Source organism: Arachis hypogaea, chromosome 16, assembly GCF_003086295.3.
Source record: "Arachis hypogaea cultivar Tifrunner chromosome 16, arahy.Tifrunner.gnm2.J5K5, whole genome shotgun sequence".
Classification (NCBI taxonomy): Eukaryota; Viridiplantae; Streptophyta; class Magnoliopsida; order Fabales; family Fabaceae; genus Arachis; species Arachis hypogaea.
In genome coordinates, this window is record NC_092051.1 from 36,828,985 (window position 1) to 36,851,788 (window position 22,804).

The window sequence follows — 22,804 nt, forward strand, 5'->3', positions numbered from 1 at the left end:
AAGCAGAAAAAGCCAATAACCCTTTAAACCAAAAGGCAAGGGTAAAGAGGATCCAAGGCTTTGAGCATTAATGGATAGGAGGGCCCAAAGGAATAAAATCCTGGCCTAAGCGGCTAAATCAAGCTGTCCCTAACCATGTGCTTGTGGCGTGAAGGTGTCAAGTGAAAAGCTTGAGACTGAACGGTTAAAGTCGTGGTCCAAAGCAAAAAGAGTGTGCTTAAGAGCTCTGGGCACCTCTAACTGGAGACTCTAGCAAAGCTGAGTCATAATCTGAGAAGGTTCACCCAGTTATGTGTCTGTGGTATTTATGTATCCGGTGGTAATACTGGAAAACAAAATGCTTAGGGTCACGGCCAAGACTCATAAAGTAGCTGTGTTTAAGAATCAACATACTGAACTAAGAGAATCAATAACACTATCTGAATTCTGAGTTCCTATGGATGCCAATCATTCTGAACTTCAAAGGATAAAGTGAGATGCCAAAACTGTTCAGAAACAAAAAGGCTACAAGTCCCGCTCATCTAATTGAAGCTAATCTTCATTGATATTTTTGAAACTTATTGTATATTCAATTCTTTTTATCATATTTTGTTTCTAGTTGCTTGGGGACAAGCAACAATTTAAATTTGGTGTTGTGATGAGCGGATAATTTATACCCTTTTTGGCATTGTTTTTACATAGTTTTAGTATGTTTTAGTCACTTTTTATTATATTTTTATTAGTTTTTATTCAAAAATCACATATCTAGACATTAGTATGAGTTTGTGTATTTTTCTATAATTTCAGGTATTTTCTGGCTGAAATTGAAGGACCTGAGCAAAAATCTGATTCAGAGGCTGAAAAAGGACTGCAGATGTTGTTGGATTCTGACCCTCCTGCACTCGAAATGGATTTTCTCAAGCTATAGAAGCCCAATTGGCACGCTCTCAATTGCGTTGAAAAGTAGACATCCTGGGCTTTCCATCAATATATAATAGTCTATACTTTGCCCGAGAATTGATGGCCCAAACTTGCGTTCAAAGTCAGCCTAAAACTTTCTGGCGTAAAACGCCAGAACTGGCACCCTTTTCGGCGTTAAACGCCCATTTTGGCACCCAGGGTGGCGTTTAACGCCAACTTTGGGCATATGCACGTGAAAGCTTGGAAGCTCAGCCCAGACAAGCACCAAGTGGGTCCCAAAAGTGGATTTCTGTACTATCTGCACTTAGTTACTCATTTTCTGTAAACCTAAGTTACTAGTCTAGTATAAAAACTACTTTTAGAGATTCATTTTGTACCTCATGACATTTTACACTTCATATTGTATCTTCTACGGCATGAGTCTCTAAACCCCATAGGTGGGGGTGAGGAGCTCTGATGTGTTGCAATGGATTAATGCAATTATTACTGTTTTCTATTCAATCACGCTTGATTCTATTCTAAGATACTCACTCGTACTTCAATATAGAGAATATGATGATCCGTGACACTCATCATTATCCTCAACCTATGAACGCATGCCTGACAACCACTCCCGTTCTATCTGAGCTCAACGTAGTCATTGGGCGACAGCTTGAGTGCATATCTCTTGGGTTTCTGATCCACGGACCGAGTCCGGAGGTTGGAACCTTCGTGGTATAGGCTAGAACCAATTGGCAGCATTCCTGGGATCCGGAAAATTTAAACCTTGTCTGTGGTATTCCGAGTAGGATCTGGGAAGGGATGACTGTGATGAGCTTCAAACCTGTGAATGTTAGGCGTGGTGATAGTGTGCCAAAGGACAAGGGTCAATTTCCGACGCTAGTGGGAACCGACAGATGATTAGCCGTGCGGTAGCTGTACCTGGTATTTTTCATCCGAGACGAGAAATCCGATAGTTGATTAGCCGTGCAGAGATCGTACCTGGTATTTTTCATCCGAGAGGATCATACATCTTGCCATTAAAGGAAGCCATGCGTGTTTGGAGAAGAAGACAGTGGGAAAGCAGAGATTCAGATGACAGAGCATCTCCAGAACCTCAGCCTGTTTCTCATCACTGAATCACAAGTACTATTTATTTCATGTTATTTATTTTTCATAACTACAATCACTCTTATCATTAATCTCCTAACTAAGATTTACAAAATAACCATAGCTTGCTTCAAGCCGACAATCTCCGTGGGATCGTCCCTTACTCACGTAAGGTATTACTTGGACGACCCAGTGCACTTGCTGGTTAGTTGTGCGGAGTTGTGAAAAGTGTAATCACAATTTTGCGTACCAGATAACTAGGATGGGATTTCCAGTTCTCATACCTTGCCAAGAGTTTTTCTAGTTATTAATTTAATTTCCTGCCAATTTATTTTCCTGTTCCCTATTTCCAAAAAACCCAAAAATATACATTTTTCCATAACCAATAATAAATCATACCTCCCTGCAATTCCTTGAGAAGACGACCCGAGGTTTAAATACTTCGGTTATAAATTTTATTGGGTTTTGTTACTTGTGACAACCAAACTTTTGTACGAAAGGATTCTTTGCGGGTTTAGAAACTATACTTACAACATGATTATTTTCATAAAATTCTTTACTTGCAAGAATTCGATCGTCACTTAGCAACATGTCTTAGGTAGTTTTCTAGAGAGAGAAGCTCCCTCTTCTCTCTAGAATTAGGGTTTTTAGGTTAATTGCATCTTAGATTCAAGGTTTAGTTCTTGTTTTCATCTAGTTTTCTTTGTAATTTCTTGTTTCTACATCTTTATTCTCTTAATTTTACTTGTTAATTTCTCTTTTATGTTCTTTTCATGTTCATGCACTATTGTTAGATTTGAATTTTCTTTAATGCAATTGATATCTTTTTATGTTTCTTATTGTTTAATTGAGTGGTTATTGTTAATTTCTTGCATTGGATAGCAGTAAAATTTATTATTCCTTACAATTTTACCATACTTTTATTTTATGCCTTCCAAGTGTTTGACAAAATACTTGGTTGGGCTTTAGAGTAGATTTTGAGCATTCTTGGCTTGGAAAGAGAAATTGGGCAATCTTGAGTCATTAATACCCGATTTAGATTGGTGATATAGAGTGATTAGTTAGTCTTGTATCCATTCACATTACTTATGGATTGGGATTAACTAGTCCTATTTGACTTTCTCCTAATGTGAAGATAACATTATACCTTCTTCCGATATTGGAGATGACGAAATAGCATTAGCTCTTGACAACTATTGTATGATAATTAATGATTAGGATAGAAAGCCTTGATTCTCAATCCTTGCCATGAATGCCTCTTTTAGTATTTGTTATCTTTAATTATTTTCTTTACTTTATTGTTATTTAAATTCTTGCCTTTTTAATTTCTTGCACTTTTATTAACCCAACCCGTGAAACTCATAACCAATAATTGAGCACTTGATTGTAATTCCTATGGAGAATGACTCGGGACTAATACTCTCGGTTATTTTTATTAGGTTGAACTTGTGACAACCAAAATTAAACTTTGATTGAAGGTTATTTGTCGGTTTGGAACTATACTTGCAACGAAGTGATTTCTTTTACCGATAAGAAATTCTAAGCCGACGGTAACCTCTACATCAAACACGTCAATAAAATGGGGTTGTTGAAAAGAGAAATAGAAGTCTCCAAGAAATGACTAGGGCAATGCTGTGTGAGAAAGAAGTTCCAAAATTCTTATGGGGCGAAGCTGTGAACACAGCTTGCTATATCTTAAATAGAACCATCATTAGGAAAGGATTAAAGAAAACTCCTTATGAGCTATGGAAAGAAACTCCTCCAAATCTTAATACTTTCATATATTTGGATGCAAATGCTTTGTGCTGAATAACAAAGACAATCTCGGAAAATTTGATCCAAAATCTTATGAAGTTATATTTGTAGGATACTCAACTACTAGAAAAGCTTATAGAATTTACCTCAAAGAATATAAAACTATTGAGGAATCCATACATGTGTCTTTTTACGATACTAACTTCATACCAAGTGTTGTCTTAGATGATGATGCAGGAAATGAAGCTGGGGGAAGTCCTTAAGTGAATCAAGATAATGTTAATTCGGGTCCTTCTATAGAGAATATCAGTTCTAAACCTACTCTTCAAATTGAATGAGACATTTCTGTTTTGTCTCCTGATGATGCCAGAGAAGTCAGAACGATGAATGATGCAGAACCAAGTCAAAGCCAAGCTGAAACTTCATCTCAAAAGCCTCATGAATAGAAGTTTCTAAAGAACTATCCACACGAGTTTATCATTGGAGATCCATCCCATGAAGTCACTACTAGATCTTCAAGCAAGAAGAATGCCTGCTTAAATAATGTGGCTTTCTTGTCCCAATTAGAGCCTCAAAATGTAAAACAAGCTCTTGAAGATCCCTCTTGGGTGAAAGCCATGGAAGAAGAGTTAAGTCAATTCGAAAAGAATGAGGTTTGGTTTCTTATACCTTACCTAAATAGTAAAAAGGTAACAGGTACCAAGTGGATATTCAGAAATAAATTGGGTGAGAATGGTAGTGTTGTTCGTAACAAGGCTAGATTAGTGGCCTAAGGTTACGACCAAGAAGAAGGCATTGATTTGATGAATCTTTTGCTTCGGTAGCAAGAATAGAAGCTATTCGGTTGCTACTTGCTTATGTTGTCCACAAAGGTTTTAAAATATTTCAGTGGATGTCAAATGTGCCTTTTTGAATGGGTTTATTAATAGAGAAGTATTTGTAGCTCAACCCCACGGTTTTGAAAACAAATTTTTCCTAATCATGTTTTTAAACTATCCAAGGCTCTTTATGGCCTTAGGCAAGCTCCAAGAGCTTGGTATGAAAGGCTTAATGTCTTCTTATTTCAAAATAATTTTCTAAGGGGTACTACCGATACTATTTTATTTATTAAAGAATCTAATCATGATTTCATGCTTGTCCAAGTGTATGTGGATGATATTGTGTTTGGATCAGCAAATGAATTATTGTGTAAAGAGTTTGGAAATCTAATGACTAGCGAGTTTGAAATGAGTTTGATGGAAAACTAACATTCTTCCTTGGACTTCAAATCAAGAAAACTCCTAGTGCCATTTTTGTTCACCAAAAAAAATATGCCAAGGAATTAATTAAGAAATTTAGTTTAAAAAACTCCAAATCAATGGGTACTCCTATGCATCCAAATACAAAACTTGACAAGGATGAGAATGGCAAAGATGTTGATGAAACAAGGTATAGAGAAATGATAGGATCACTCATGTATCTTACATCCTCTAGGCCGGACATAGCTCAAAGTGTGGGTGTATGCTCTAGATCTCAATCTCACCCAAAGAAATCACATCTTTCAGCCGTTAAAAGGATTGTTAGATATATAAAAGGCACATCTCACCTTGGTTTATGGTATCCTAGAACTAATGAATTTGTGCAGTAGGTTATTGTGATGCAGATTATGTAAGGGATCGTATGGATAGAATAAGTACTTCGGGAATGTTATGCTTTCTTGAAAAGTTCCTGAATGTTTGGTCAAGCAAAAAGCAAGCCACTATTGCTTTATCCACAACTGAGGTCGAATACATTTCAGCATCCGCTTGTTGTTCACAACTAATTTGGCTTAAAACTCAACTTGCATATTACAAACTGAAAATTGATAGTATTCTCTTACTTTGTGATAATATGAGTGCAATAACTATTTCAAAAAATCCTGTGTTTTTCTCAAGAACCAAGAACATTGAAGTGAGATACCATTTCATTAGGGAACATGTGCAAAAAGGAACTATTGAGATTCAATTTGTAAAATCTGAAGAGCAATTGGCTGACATTTTTACTAAGCCACTGTGTGAAGAAAGATTTTGCAAGCTGAGAATTGCATTGGGAATGATTGACATTAATTCTGTTGATTAATGATGTTTTACTAGTCTCTGTGTTGTTTTGTCTCGAAGGTAGCAGGGAGACAAAACTGGGCACCACCTCTGGGCCTATGTAAGACAAACTTTGTTCACATTATATGGGCTTATTATTAAAATCATAAAAAAAATTTTAATAAATTTTTGGTTTTATTTTTTTCAAGTCCTTCATTTTCATTCCATTTCCAGTGAAGTCAATCAGCAACTTTAATCATCCCTCTTGTCTTGTCACTTCGTATTTCATTTTTTAAAAGAGAAGTTTTCCATTAAGCATTAATGACAATTTCATAACTTCTCTCTTTCCCACTAACTCTCTTCGACATTTTCTCTTCCCTCATACTTCCTTCCATCATTCAATCCATGGTCAGAAAAAACAATTTATTCCAAAGGTCCCTCTTCCACCAAGGGAGCTGAATCATCTCGAGAAAAAAACAGAAAGGGAAAAGCCACCATGCATGAAGAAGAAGACCATCCACCTTCACCTCCTCGTCACTCTACTCCTCATCCTTCCGGTCGCTCTGCACATCCTTCCAAAAGCCCAAGAAGGACCATACTTCATGATACTAGAGAGCTTCCACACCTTGAATTCTCTTGAGTTTAAACAAAAGTATGGTAAACCATTATACTCTCATTTTGATCCTTATCGCTTTGCCACTTGCACTGACTATGAGTTTCATAAGCAAGTTCTTTCAAATCGCGCTCTCTATTCTTCTTATGTTGTTGATCTTGATGCTCTGTCTAAAAAGGGAATTGATTTTAAAAATAATTTTTATGATCTGAAATGGACCAATATCTTCAATATTAGAAAGCATGTCTATCCGAATCTTGTGCGTGAGTTTTATGCAAATTTGCTTTTTCATGAAGGGGAACTTCACTCTTTTGTTAAAAATACTCAGTTTATTTTGAAAGTTGTCACCATTGGTGAAGCCCTTGGGTATCAAGACACAGGGGTAACTGTTTATATGTCGGGTAAATGGGATAACCAAGTCGGCATCTCTCACCAAGAAGTCCTGGCCCAAATCTGTGCATAAGAAAAAGCCAAACATTGACTTAAGCATAAGACTCTGTGTGGTAGGGTGTTACAGTCTGAGTCTCATTAAAAAAAGACAAATATGGTGAGCTTTGTAAGAAAAAGCCAATAAGAGGTAAAAGGCAGTGAGTTAAATTGTGAGAAAAAGTCATAAGATGTCTCAGAGATTTTTTGTACATCTTTCTGTTTCATTTCATGATCTTGTGGGGATTCCCTTACAAATTGGGTTAGCACTGTACAATTGAAAGCTAGATTGAGGTCTAGTCAAATTTAGATTGGGTTAGAATCTGAATTTGTCCCAAATTGGATTTGGTAGATCCTAGGGAAGAATTGGTGATTGTAATATTTTTAAAGATAGTGAAATTTCATCACTGTTGCAATGGAGACTGGATGTAGGTTACATTGCACTATGTAGCTGAACCAGGATACATCTGGGTGTCACTTCTGTTTCTGTCACTTAGGAGACAAAATAAAAAAATTCTCTCAACCCGTTACGAGACAAAAGTAAAATATCTCCTATATTTCTTTGAAAAGGCAAAAGTTTTAATCAGCAAAAAAAGAAGCTAAGATTCAACCCCTTTCTCTTAGCCACTGATAACCATCAACCCGTAATAATATTACGGAAATATAAATCTTTAAAAACTTTGTCGTTCCTAATATTATAGATTATGACACAAAAAATTTATAGCATTAAACTACTTTTACAAAACGATCGTATAAAACAAAGTCCTTGTCGGCTAAGAAGACCAGGGTCTCTATAAATAAAATATTAAATAATAATTTTTTTTATTATTATTTTCATATGAAAGAGTTTAATTTTTTACTAATAATTAATTTTAATATTCGTTATAAAAAATTTTAAAAGATTTAACATGTATACTTTTATATTTGATTAGGTGTTAAATTTGTTGCACAAATAGAAATAATTAATTTTTATGCTTGCTATTTAAAAATAATATTTTTTTCTCTGTATATCAAAAAAAGATTTATACTGATAGTTATAAAATTAACTCAAATTTATTTTTTAAAAATATTTGAATCTTAATTCTAACTTTTAATCACAGTATTAGTATTTTCTCTAAATTATATGTAATAAATATTTGGAGGAGAAGAAGTGAAAATATAGATTAGATAGATAAGTAGTAAGAATTTAAAACTAAATAAAAAAATATACAATATAATAATATTTTTTATTTAAATTATATTATGTTGTTAATTTTATTTTTTATAAAACAGAAAGGTAGAGAAAAATAGATAATGAGAGAAAGGAGAGAGAAAGATAAAGAAGAAGAATGAGAGAGGAAGTTGTTAATTTTGGAAGATAAATAATTATAATGAAAAAATATTTGATAATACATTTTGATTTGTCAAATTACTAATATAAATCATAAATTATATATAGAGAGGGAATGATAAAGAGAAATAGAAAAAAATACAGAAGTATGTAAGAGAATGTAACAAGAAAGTTTACTAATTTTGAAAAAAAATATTTGCTCTAAATTTTAATAAGAGAGTGTCATGTAACACCCTTTTAATTATTAAATTAGTTAGTAATATATAAATATAATATATAATATAACTATATTTCAATTTTAATATTTCAAATTTAGTTTGAATTTAATTTGAATGCAATTAGAGAATACCATGACATATTGTATATTTTGATTGTCAAATTTATAATTAGTCATTGATAATGATATATAAGAGAGATGGAGTGACTAAAGGAATGAGAGAGATAGAGAAAAGGAGAGAGAGAGGAGGGAAGAATTCTTTAATTTTGGAAGGAAAGATTTGATTTCAATTAAAATGAGGGAGTGACATGTGACATATTTTGATTGTCAAATTTGTAATTAATTATTGATAATGATGTAACACTGATGAGAGAACTTTTGCGTGGTCTAGAAATTTGCGGATAAATCCTCGTTGAAAGTATAGTTTCTAAACCTTCAAAAGTCCTTTCATACAAACGTTTTGGTTGTCACAAGTAACAAACCCCTTTTAAAATTGATAACCGAGTATTTAAACCTCGGGTCGTCTTCTCAAGGAACTGCGGGGAAGTATGTTCTTATTATTGGTTATAAAGGTTGTAATCGGGGTTTAGAAGGTGAGAGGCAAGTAATTTAAATGACGAGTGAATTAAATGGCAATTAAAAATAAATAATAACTGTAAAACAACTTTTGGCAAGGTAAGAGAAGTTGGAGGTCCAACGTAGTTATCTCTCTCAACTATAATGAAGGTTGAATCTAGACTCCACTTGGTCAACCTTTACTAGGGCAAAGAAAAGTCAATGGACTAATTAATCTGGCCTTTGAATCCTATTTATTTCCTAAGAAAAGGTTGGGATTATTTAAGTTCAGCTCAATTAGCAAGATAACGATTATCAATTATGTTGAGTTTAATAACTGTTGAGTTACTGAATCCTTAACCAGAACCAAAAGGGGAAAAAGTAAAATTGATAGAATAATAAAAATATCCTTGGATGGGAAGCAATGGTAACTTAAATCAAAGAGAACAATCATAAACTGAAAATTCCTCAATTATCATTAATTCAAAGAACAATCTGTGACATAGAATAATTCATAAATCAAATTATAATAATCAATTCAAATGTTAGAATAAATAAAACTAAAAATAAAAGAACATTAAACCTGGGATCCAGAGTTACTCTTAAAACAAGAAGAAATCCTAAATCCTAAAAGAGAGAGAGAGAAGATCTCCCTCTCAACTAAATCTAAATCATTGAAAAGTAAAATATGCGAGCTCCCTTTTGAATGGATGCATTCCCACACTTTATAACCTCTGGTCTATGCTGTCTGTACTTGGATTTGGGCCAAAAAGGGTTTCAGAATTCGCTGGGGGCACATTCTGTAAATTCTGATACGTGGCCCCTGTCACGCGTCCGCGTGGGTCACGCGGTCGCGTCATTTGGAGGCTTTCCTTGCCACGCAGTCGCGTCAGTCATGCGGCCGCGTCACTGCTGATTCGTGCTTGGCACGCGGTCGCGTCATCCATGCGATCGCGTGGATACCAGTTTCCTTAAAGCTCCATTTTGCTTCCTCCTTCCATTTTAGTATGTTTCCTTTTTCATCCTTTAAGTCATTCTGCCTTAGAAAATCTGAAACTACTCAACACACTAATCACGGTATCGAATGGAAATAAAGGTAATTAAATTAATTGATTTTAAAGCTTAGGAAACATGTTTTTTCACAATATGACATAATAAGGAAGGGAAAGTAAAACCATGCAGTTAATGTGAATAAGTAGGTGAAAAGTTGAATAAATCACTCTAATTAAGCACAAAAGAACTCATGAAATATGGGTTTATCAACCTCCCCACACTTAAACACTAGCATGTCCTCATGCTAAATCCAAGGTAAATAATTAAGGCTAAAGTGATGGAATGTTATGAAATGCAACCTATGCTAAATGCATCTACCTAAATGAATGATGCATCATGCAACTCTAAATTATTCACTTATATAATAAGCTTACATGTAGTCAAGTTATTTCACATTCTCAAGGAGATATATATATATATATATATATATATATATATATATATATATATATATATATATATATATATAGCTAACCCTCAAATAATAAAGCATGTTTTTGCAAATGAGATGAGAAAAAAAAACTTGCAAGACAATCAGAGATAAATGTTAATGAGCTTTTGAATCCTCACTGGATTTTGTGTTTTCTCTCTAATCACTCAGTGTTTATTGGGTTAATTACTCTATTCTTCTTTTTATTCTTCTTTTCTATAACTTTGTTTTTCGTCTAACCGATCAACAATTATAGAACATAGTCATACCAAAACTCATGAGGTCTTTAATTAAGGTTGTAATGGGGTCAAGGCAAAGGGTAAGGATATATGTATAAGGCTAAGTGAGCTAATAAGTGAATCCTTAATTAGACTAAGATCTCACCTAACATACATACTTAGTAAAACAATGCTTCTTTACCTATTCTCCCTATTTTCTTGCTTTTGATGTCACATGCTCATGTTTCAATTCTTGTTTTTATCCATGTGCATTGCTTTTTATTTTGCATTGGGGAGTTCTTTTTGTATCCCCTTATTTACATGCTTGAAAACTAACTTTTTTTTTGAATACACATGGTAATTTTTATTAATTTGAATTTTCATGAGCCTGCTTCCCAAAATTTTGAGTTGCTTTATTCTTTTTAATTTTTCTACCTTTTGTCTTTATCAACTATGTTCTCAATAAGTTTCCCACATTTTACTCTATTTATAATTTTCTATCTTAAGCTAACCAAAGATTCACTTGGGATTTTCTTTTGTTTTTCTGCTTAAGGCTAGTAATTTGGCTAAAATAGAATAAGGGGTTTTAAAAAGCTCAAAGGGGGCTAACAAAGGTGATGTAAAAGGTAGGCTAATTTTGGGGTAAGTGAGCTAAGATCAAATGATGGCCTCAATCATTATTTTGAGATGTACCTAAATTCTATAATCAGACATATAGACTAAAACAAAGTGAAGAACATCAGAATAAGAAAGAAGGTTGGAACACACAGAAATAAAAATCATGGTTTGAATGTAACCATACAGTTAAGCTCAAAACTCACAGGCTATGTGTTCTCTAGCTGAAAAATCATTTATCACTTATGTATGTCATGCAGGTTTAGTTAAAAATTCTCATTATTCTCTTAAAAAGTAATTTAGGGTAGCCTTTGAAGTTTTAATGTTTCTCCTTGATGACATGTTGTCAGTTTAACTACATCATGTAATGCTATATATACAAGGTTTTATGGATCTAAATCTATTATGTTCAAGTTTCTAGCTTACTCTTTTTTATATTTGTCAATTTAAACTAAGCTATAACTAAGCTATCTTATGTAAAAAGGGTAAACTATACTAATTGATCCACTAATAAGTTAGAATTACAAACTAAACTAAATAACTAAAATATGAACAAAAAATGCAAAATGCAGAAAATAGAATAAAATACACAAGTAGCAATGTATAAGTACTCAGAAAATAACAATAAAAGAAAAAGAGAAAAATACAGAAAAATATCCAAAATAAAAGAAAAAGTATGTAGTAGTTCACCAAAATAAACGCCAGAGATGGCGACCTCCCCACACTTAAAATGAAGCATCGTCCCCGATGCTTAATCAAGCCGGGTGTGAAGGAGTGTCATCACTGGGAGGGATGGTAGCTGGGGTCTCTGTGGCGGTGGTGGGCTGAGAGTCTGGCTGCTGTAGATGAGGGACTGACTGGAGCGGGATCTCCGGATCTGCAGCCTCAAGCTGATGTGGGGCCTCCTGCTGTGGTGTGGCGTGCTCTGTGCCTGCCTGCTGATAAGTCTCCACCTGGGAATGAGGCTCCTCCTCGTGCTCATCCTCCTCCTCCTCTGATGGCTCTGATGGTGTGTCGGGCTCGGAGGGGATGTCGGCGCCCTGTCTGATCATCAGCTTCAGATGGGAATAGCGTCGCCTGCTGCGGCGCTCCAATCTCTCATACTGGCACCTGTTACGGCGCTCCATCTGATCAAGCTAGCGGAATAGACGGTGCACGAGGCGATAAACCGGCTCAGAGGTGGGTGGAGGTGCAGTGGTGGCAGCAGGGGTAGCTGTGACAGCTGTGGATAAAGAGGGTCCAGCAGACGGAGGGGCTGTCTCATCAGTAGCAGTGACAGGTGGTGGTCTGTAGCCCAAAGCAAGGAAGTTCCTGCTGTGAGGAATGATCTTCCTGCAATCCGCCGCTGGTGGTCTCTCATCGGCATCCTCCCATGGCACGTCAGCTCGACGGCCTAGCTATGTAATCAGATACGGAAAAGGGAGGGTGCCGCGGACGTGGACCCTGGCCATATAGTGCCGAATGAAACGTGGCAGATAAAGGTCCTTACCCTCCAGCACACACCAAAGGAGGGTGATCATGGTAGCCGGGATCTCCGTCTCGTGAGTACTCGGCATCACAAAATTACTCAAGATCTGATGCCATAGCCGAGCCTCATCATTCAAGTACACTCTCTTGATCCTTCTAGGCATAGTGGTGTTCTGACCCATCTCCCAAGGAACAGCAGGGTCGAGAGCTATCCGTGCCTTCACGGCGTCCCAGTCAAACTGCATCTGGCCCATGTCCTCCTCAGCCTGTGCAAAACCATCTGGCTGATCGGACTTGGCTGGGAGCTGGAGAATGGTTTCTATGGCCTCCTTAGTGACCAGAATTTGCTTTCCCCTCAGGTTCACTGCATCTAGGGTAGTAAGGTAGTAGTTGCAATAGAATTCCCGGACCCAAGATGCATTGACCTCTGTCAGTGGTCTCTCCAGAAAGAACCAGCCCCGTTGCTTGATTTGCTCAGTAGTGTATTGCTGGAGGGCTTCTGGAATCTTCAAGGTACGTTCCAGGTATAGATTTCTGGAGTTTGCAAAAGTCGGGTACTTCAGCTCACAGTACCGGTTTGCAAATTTTATAGGATCAGTCGAAGGGAGCAGCTGGTCAGCTTTTTCCTACTGTGTAAAGTTCTTCTCCCGCCATGAGGAATCATGCATTAGAGCAATGACGGACTGGGAGGAATCTCCTCTCTTGCGCTTGCCAGTAGCCTTGCCTTTGCCTTTCCTCTGTGAGGCAGACATCCTGAAAAACAGAAAACCAGGAATGGATAAAAAAAATAGGAAAGTAAATAGGCAATTAAACAAAGGAAACTCAAAGCGGTAAGGGAGAAATAGAATAAGGAAAATGAGCAATTGAAATGTGATTGAATTAATGTTAAATGAAAAGAAAAAAATCAATATGCCATAGTGAGAAAGTTAGAGGAAGTAAAAGTAATCAGAAAAGAGATCAAGAGGGTTAGTATGGTAAAAAGAAATTAGTAAATTAAAATTAGTGAGTTAGGAAAGTAAGTGGCATAGAAAAAATTCCATATAACAAGGATTCACAGGTAAGAATAGAAGTACTCATAATCGAATAAAGAAAACAGGGTGATGCTGATTCGAATAGAAATAAAGAAATCAGAAATTGGAATCAGTGAATCACAAATGCAGGTTATGAACCAGGAAATCAAAGAGGATAAGAAAGTCTGCCATAGCATTCATGTAATGGTTTGGGTAAAGCAGAGTAAAACAGATTTCAGAAATGCCAAACCAAAACATGAATGAAAACAATTTTAAAAAAAATTTGGGCAGCATTCCGGCTAAAATTGGATTGTCCCGGAAAATAAACAGCAATCATATTAGTTCATATGAATTAAAAAAAATCAAGCTGTATGTACATAGATATAAAATAAACATAAAAACTCAATGTAAACAGCAGCAACATACAAGAAAGCAGCATATGAAACATGATTATAGCAGCAACATATTTGCACATAGGATAAAACAGAAGTAAGAACAGTGCAAGTAAACAGACCTAGATCCACTAACCACAGCCTAAGCTACCTAACAACCTAAAAATCCACTACAACATGCAAGTCTAGCTATCCTAATCATGAACATAAACGGAATAAAAAATACAGAAAAGTGACGAACGGATAAAAAGGATTGCGTGTTGCGAAACCTGGTAAGCGGAAGGGGTGGAACAGGGAAGAAGGTGGCTGCGGCGGCGTCCGGCGGGGTGGTGGTGAACGGCGTCGCGGTGGCGGCTGAGGGGGCAGTGGCGGAGGGAGGTATTAGGGTTAGTGAGAGAGGAAGAGGATAGGGGAAGGGAGGGCGGTAGTTGTTGCTGGCTGAAGGGGGTGGGTGGCGGAGAGGGGAGTACGGCTGGATGGCCGGCGGTGGTTGGGCGGTGCTCGCGGAAGTGGCTGTGGTGGAGAGGGGAGGAGAGAGAAAGAAGGAATAAGAGAGAAGGGGAGGGGGTGGTACGGCGGTGGCGTCTGGGCGGCGGCGGCGTCGGGGTGGTGGCGTGGTGGCTGGGGGAGGAAGAACAGAGAGAGAGAAGAGGGTTGGGGGTGAAGGGGGGGCTGCGCGACTGATAGGGTTCGCGGGCTGGGGGGTTATATTTTCGAATCCACGCGGCCGTGTGGGGCACGCGGTCGCGTGGTTGGGGAGAAAATGGGGGGAACGCGATCGCGTGGGTCGCGCGATCGCATGAGAGGGGGGAAAGAGGGGTGACGCGATCGCGTGGGTCGCGCGATCACGTCGCTGGAATTCGTGCTAAACGCACGACTCCAGCGCCGTTTCAGCGCAACTCTTTGTCTCCTTTTGGGTGATATGCAATCCATGCGACGCGATCGCATCACTCACGCGGTCGTGTGGGATTGATATTGGGTAAGTGACGCGATCGCATGGGGCATGCGATCGCGTGGGCTAATTTGTGCGAAACGCACAAGAGCCGCACGATTCCAACCCAACTTTCTGTTCGTTGGATCCTTACGCCGATATATATATATCACGCGGCAGCGTGGGTGACGCGGTCGCATGGGTGGTGTTTTTCGCGATATGACGCGATCGCATGAGGTATGCGGTCGCGTCGTGCAACCTTTTTTTTTTAAACTGAAAAATGCAGGATGCAGTGATTAACATGAATGCTATGCATGATTCCAGGTTAATGTTAAAATAAAATAAAAAAAAAGGTAAATTGAAAACAATAAACAAGAAATAGATTGAGAAAGAAGCGACCATACCATGGTGGGTTGTCTCCCACCTAGCACTTTTAGTTAAAGTCCTTAAGTTGGACATTGGAAGAGTATCCTGTTATGGTGGCTTATGTTTAAATTCGTCCAAAAATTTCCACCAGTGCTTGGAATGCCAATAGCCTCCGGGGTCCCAAACTAGGCATGTAAAGCTTCTGAGCAGCTTCAAACAGATATTCAGCCTCCCGGGATGACGAATGTCAGAATATAATCCATGATCCCAAGCTGTGTTTTTAGATCCGCCTCTGTTTTGATTTGTAAGTTTCCATTCGGGCGGGTTAAAAAGTAGAATCTCACCGTGGTGACCAAACGTTTTCCGTGATCCATGCAATTGAGCATGATACCAATCCGTGTACTTCGAGGTGAAGCATGGAACCTTATTGAACCTGGTGCACTAGCTCTGAGTACGAGCCAATTCCCTCTTACTCTTAAAGCCGTAGAGAGCTCTAAGTTGGCCATCTGTTTCGAGCAAACCATATTCAAGTGAATAAGTAAAATTATAAGTTAAGGATTATACCCACTTGAAGCTTGTATTAGGTGGTAATGGCCTTGGGATAGGTGTTTTTGGTGGTTCTGCAAGTTCCGTTTCCTTGTGCTCTTCTGTGAATTCTTCCACTTCTTTGCAAAGATCTTCAATTGTATCTGTGTCCTGGTCAAAGTCATCGGTGTCTTCCTCATCACTTGAGTCGTAGATTGGAGGTTGAGAGAAATCTACCTCCGCATCATCCTCATATTCACTTGGGGAAGATTCTTCGATCTCAGAGAATTCACTTGTAGACGCAAGTTCATCACTAGGAGAACTAGACTTGTGACTATCATCATCAAGAAAATTTGCTTCTTGGATTATTCTGTCTGGTTCTTCGTAAATGACTTGCCTTGGAGATTGTACGGTATCCTCCTTAGCACCAACTGTAGCATCTTGGACGGAGTTTTCCTCAATTCTGGATTCCCAAGGAAGTTCAGCATCTCCTAGATCTTCAACCAACTCTTCTTCTTGAACAATGACAGCTTCTTCCACTTGTTCTAGTACGAATTCATTCTCTGTCTTGTCCACTGGAGTCTCTGGTATTTCTTTCATGCTACGCTCTTCATCGGGCTGTCCACATGGAGCTATGGTTGATCCTTGTATATTTGAGCGCCTAGTGGCCCATTGAATTAGTGCTTGCTCCAGTTGTTGAATGGTTGTTTGAAATTTAATTACTGTTTCTTTTAGGCGATCCTTTGCTTCGCGGTTTGCCGGACTTGGACATGATACAAAGGAAAGTGGTGATGATTGGAAACGATTGGATTGGTATTGGGGTAAGGAAGGATCATATGATGGCGAATGGTGAAGAGAAGCTTGTGAGTGTGGTGGTTCGAGGTTATGTTGAAAGGATGGTTCATATGCACGGGGTGGGGCTTGTTGGTAGTTACAAGGTTGTCCACCATGTCTTTCAGCTGGGTATGCACGGTAGAATGGTCTTTGTCCAGGATATCTCGGAGGGTGTTGCTACCAAAAGGGTTGATTAGATCCTCTTGGTTCCATCAATCCTTGATTGGTCTGACCTTGATGCACATTCCTGCTGTAACTTCTATTTCCTTTAACAATATTAGAACCAAACTCAAAGCGAGGGGGGTGAGAGTTCATAGTAGCAAATAAAGATAAAAAGGAAAAACAAAAATAAATAAACAAGCAAAAGAAAAATATTTACAATAACCAATAATAAGGCACACGTTAGCAGTTCCCCGGCAACGGCGCCATTTTTGATGAGAGAACTTTTGCGTGGTCTAGAAATTTGCAGATAAATCCTCGTTGCAAGTATAGTTTCTAAACCTTCAAAAGTCCTTTCATACAAACGTTTTGGTTGTCACAAGTAACAAACCCCTTTTAAAATTGATAACCGAGTATTTAAACCTCGGGTCGTCTTCTCAAGGAACTGCGGGGAAGTATGTTCTTATTATTGGTTATAAAGGTTGTAATCGGGGTTTAGAAGGTGAGAGGCAAGTAATTTAAATGACGAGTGAATTAAATGGCAATTAAAAATAAATAATAACTGTAAAACAACTTTTGGCAAGGTAAGAGAAGTTGGAGGTCCAACGTAGTTATCTCTCTCAACTATAATGAAGGTTGAATCTAGACTCCACTTGGTCAACCTTTACTAGGGCAAAGGAAAGTCAATGGACTAATTAATCTGGCCTTTGAATCCTATTTATTTCCTAAGAAAAGGTTGGGATTATTTAAGTTCAGCTCAATTAGCAAGATAACGATTATCAATTATGTTGAGTTTAATACCTGTTGAGTTACTGAATCCTTAACCAGAACCAAAATGGGAAAAAGTAAAATGGATAGAATAATAAAAATATCCTTGGATGGGAAGCAATGGTAACTTAAATCAAAGAGAACAATCATAAACTGAAAATTCCTCAATTATCATTAATTCAAAGAACAATCTGTGACATGGAATAATTCATAAATCAAATTATAATAATCAATTTAAATGTTGGAATAAATAAAACTAAAAATAAAAGAACATTAAACCTGGGATCCAGAGTTACTCTTAAAACAAGAAGAAATCCTAAATCCTAAAAGAGAGAGAGAGAAGATCTCCCTCTCAACTAAATCTAAATCATTGAAAAGTAAAATATGCGAGCTCCCTTTTGAATGGATGCATTCCCACACTTTATAACCTCTGGTCTATGCTGTCTGTACTTGGATTTGGGCCAAAAAGGGCTTCGGAATTCGCTGGGGGCGCATTCTGTAAATTCGGATACGTGGCCCCTGTCACGCGTCCGCGTGGGTCACGCGGTCGCGTCATTTGGAGCCTTTCCTTGCCACGCGGTCGCGTCAATCATGCGACCGCGTCATATGCGTTCTGCTTAAGGCGCGCGGTCGCGTCAGTCATGTGGCCGCGTCGCTGCTGATTCGTGCTTGGCACGCGATCGCGTCATCCATGCGATCGCGTGGATACCAGTTTCCTTAAAGCTCCGTTTTGCTTCCTCCTTCCATTTTAGTATGTTTCCTTTTTCATCCTTTAAGTCATTCTGCCTTAGAAAATCTGAAACTACTCAACACACTAATCACGGCATCGAATGGAAATAAAGGTAATTAAATTAATTGATTTTAAAGCTTAGGAAACATGTTTTTTTCACAATATGACATAATAAGGAAGGGAAAGTAAAACCATGCAATTAATGTAAATAAGTAGGTGAAGAGTTGAATAAATCACTCTAATTAAGCACAAAAGAACTCATGAAATATGGGTTTATCAAACACCCTAACTTTTAGCACCTCATGATCGTACTAAAAGTTTAGGCGTTACTTACCTCTAACCCATTTTATTTTATATTATCTTTATTTAATATTGAGCCTTCACGAATACGAAATGAAATTTTAATCAAGAAAACGAAAGGTCTTTACTTTAAAATTCTCAATCACAAAAATATATCCATAGACTTATTTCAAGATTCTCAAATACAAGTCTTACCCCTCTAAAAATTAAAGACAATAAATGGCGAGAAAAAAGTCTAAGGCTAAACCAACTACAGAAAATACAGATACATATTTTATAATAAAAATTGTGGACACACAAAGCTTGAAACTGCCATTGGTTTCAGCTCAAACACTAATCAGAATTGTAAATTAAGTGGGTTGGAAGTTGGAGCTTCTGCAGTAAAGAAACAGGATATTCTACAGAAACCATCAATCTTCAAAAATTCGTTTCTCACAAACCACTCGTCAATAAACCCTGAATTTTTTTATGAGATGCTCAAAATATCTTAAAGTTTCATAAAAAAATAGTTCCATTCAAAGTTATGACTAGGACTGCTCCCAGAAACTGATTTACTTTATTGTCAATTATGTAGAATTTTCATCTTTGAACTTTTCAAACAACCTTACATACCCTAGCCCACATCTAAATTTATAACCTTTCCAAAATCACATACCTAACCTTTCTTCAGTTATTCTGTGTTGCCTTCATAGCCAACACAGTCCCAAAACTCAAATTTAACAGTTTCCACAAATTCAAGTACTTAATTATAATCAAGCTTTCAATTTTCTGCACTATGTCAAACATAACAATTCATATACTTTGATCATCATTCAAGGACATAATAAATCTATACTCATCATCAACCAAGCATATGGTAATTCTTTAATTCTCATCACAATCAACTAGAAATCAGAATATTTTAGCATCCTCAAATATTTAGAGAACCAAACACATATTCATCAAATTCAGTTATTTTCAGAGTCACAAATCCAACACAAATTCGTCATTCAACTAGTCTAGGCAGCCATAAATTATTTGCAATTACTCATTAAACTTTTGAGCATTCATGAATTAAAAACTTATAATTTTAAAAATGAACCCCCTACCTTCGTATGAAATCAAAACAACGAAAACTCCGGAGAAGCTTTCTGACCGAGCCGCTGAAAAAGAAAATGGCAGAAATTGCCTGTATCTCCTAGAACTCCAATTGGCCAAACTCAAGAGGAAGGGGAGCTATGTCACCGTCATGTTCCACCGAACAAAAGTAACGCCAACGTGTAGAAGACAAGGATGCGAACACTTTTACCAAATTAGATTTTTAATTGGAGTTACAGATCACAAGAAATCGGAGCCGGAAGATCAAAGAGAGTCACAGTTTCCTCCCTCACCTACAGTCAGGCACAGACCCATCAATAAGCATGATGGGGCACTTGCCCCCACCATATTTTTATTTTTTTTAAATAGTTATATATAATATGTCTTTATTTTAAATTTTAAATGACCCGTTACAAATAAATTAATTTCAATTGGTCAAAATTTTAAATTTATTTTTTTATTTTTTTATTATTTTAACTATTATTTAACCTAATCAAATTCAGTTTTTGGGTCATCGCTCTTTTATTTCCTTAAACCCTCTTTTTATTTTTATATTTTCAACCTTCTTTTTTATTGTTTATCCAGTGGTCATCTTCCCTTCATCAAAAAGTAAATTTTAAATTCTTCATGTTTTTTTATATAATTCTCTATGACTCTATGTATTTTCTAATTTTATTGTTTCTCTTTTTGAAATTTTCAATTACAAATTTTAATTCAAACAATTATAGTTTAGGTATTAATCTAATATTTTATTTTCTTCATGACTTTATATATTTTATTCTCAATTTATTCATTCTTAATACTTGTTTTATATCTTTTGTTCTATTATATGTACTTATGTTGCATATAAAATTTTAAAATGAATTGATTAATTTATTAATTTAGAATATATTTTTTATTTTTAGAAATAGTAATGAAAAAATATTTAAATTACAACACATAATTAAATAGATGTATAAAATATTAAATTTAACATTATATCAAAATTAAATTATTAAAAAATATATAACAAATTTAATTATTTTAGAAAGAAAGAAAAAAATTATAAATTATGTTTCTATTATTTTACATAAACATACTCTTTATATACAAATTTAATTTTTCTAGTATTCATATATAATTCTAGTTTCAAATTATAAATACTAGTATATTAATAGTCAGTAATGTGCTAATTGATTCAGTTTTTTAGTATTAAATATGTATAAAATATTAGTTAGAATAACACATTTTTTATAATTTAATTAAAATATTTAAAGTTCAAATTTTAGAAATAAAAAAAATATTTTTATAAATTATATATAATAAATAATATTTTAAAAATAAAAGTGTTTATTAACTTTTTTTAATTTTTATATTTATATATAATTAATAATGTTCAATAAATTTTATTTTAATGTATATATTTTTACCTCACTTTTAAAATTTTTTGGATCCGTCACTATCTACTGTCTCTATTCCTTTCTTTTCTTTCCCTTATGATTCGATGATGTTCAATAAAAAGAATGAAAGATAAGTATGATGATTAAGGTTAAGTGGACGTGTCATGTTTATATAAATATATGTATACATTATTAGCCACGTTAGCTTTCTTTATTCTTTTTGTTTATAATAATAATAATAATAATAATAATAATAATAATAATAATAATAATACTTTTATATTTTTTAAAATATCTCTTTATAATAAAAATTATTTAAAAATTTTAATGAATTTTAAATTTAAAATATTATAAAATTTAATTTAATTATTTTTAAAAAATAATTTTTTTAAATAAAATAAAAAATCATTAATAATTTATTATTCAATTTTTCAAATTCTCGGGATGTTATATCTTATTCACCTTACAAAAATTTTTGTTCTTAAAAATTAATACAAGATGAAAAAGATTCACGCTAGTCTCCCTTCTTAAACATGCCAAAAAAAAAAAAACAGAAAGATTTGACATGTTCAATTTTTAAATATGAGAAAAATAAAAGTGATATTGACACCAAACTATAACAAAGATGGAAGTTTCAAATAGTTCAAGTGAACAATTAGAAATATTATAAACCCCGCTAAAATCGATAAATAATTAGTCAATAATTCGAATTTTAATTAAAAAAATTAAATATGCAAAACTAATATCAAAATAGGATAGAGCTTGCCAAAACAAGAATTTTGATATCAATTTTAAAATTTTGGCTCAAAATCGGACCGAAAGAGCCGAACCGATTGAACCGGGGCCCAAACCGAACCCAAACACTTAAAAGGAATAGTAGCTCTCTTCTCCCTCATTAGCTGCTGCGACGCCATAATAGAAGGGGAGAGGAGGAGAGCTCCCTAACCCTAATCAAATATTCCAACCACCATAACTTCTTCGTTTGAGTTCCGATCATCGTACCGTTCGCGGCCACGCGTCCAGCGCATTGAGCTCTACGTTTCTATCGGATCAATTTCACTGGTAAGCTTCATTTTCGTTTCAGAATCTCTACTCCCATTTCTTGGTGAAATTGAAATCCTATAGTGAAATCTTGCCCAATCTGGTGTTTTAGGTTCGAGATAGCTTCCGGAGCTTGTTGGGCTCGAGCTACTACATTTATGGGTGTGGTAAGGATCACTTAAACCCTAGTTAATTTTTAGTTCTTAATAAAAAATCTGTGTGTGTGTGTGTGTGTGTATTAGGGGGAATTGAGTTATATATATATGCATTGAAATTGAGAAGTGAGTATTTGGAAGCTTATTGGTGATCAAGGCTTGGTTTGTGGCGGGTTTATTTGAGCTTGGAGGGGCTGTGTTTTGCTTGTGAGGCTGCCTTGGGTGGAATAAAGTGACCGGCTAAGGTACGGTTTAGGTTTCGCGCGTTTAACATTTAAGGTGTTGTGAAAACTTAGGCTAGAAGAACCATAGGATATGTTGAATTGATTATGTGCATTAAATGATTAGCCTTGTGAAGTTGTTGGATAAATTTATGGTTGAACTTGTATTGAAATTGAATGAGTAATAAAGGGTT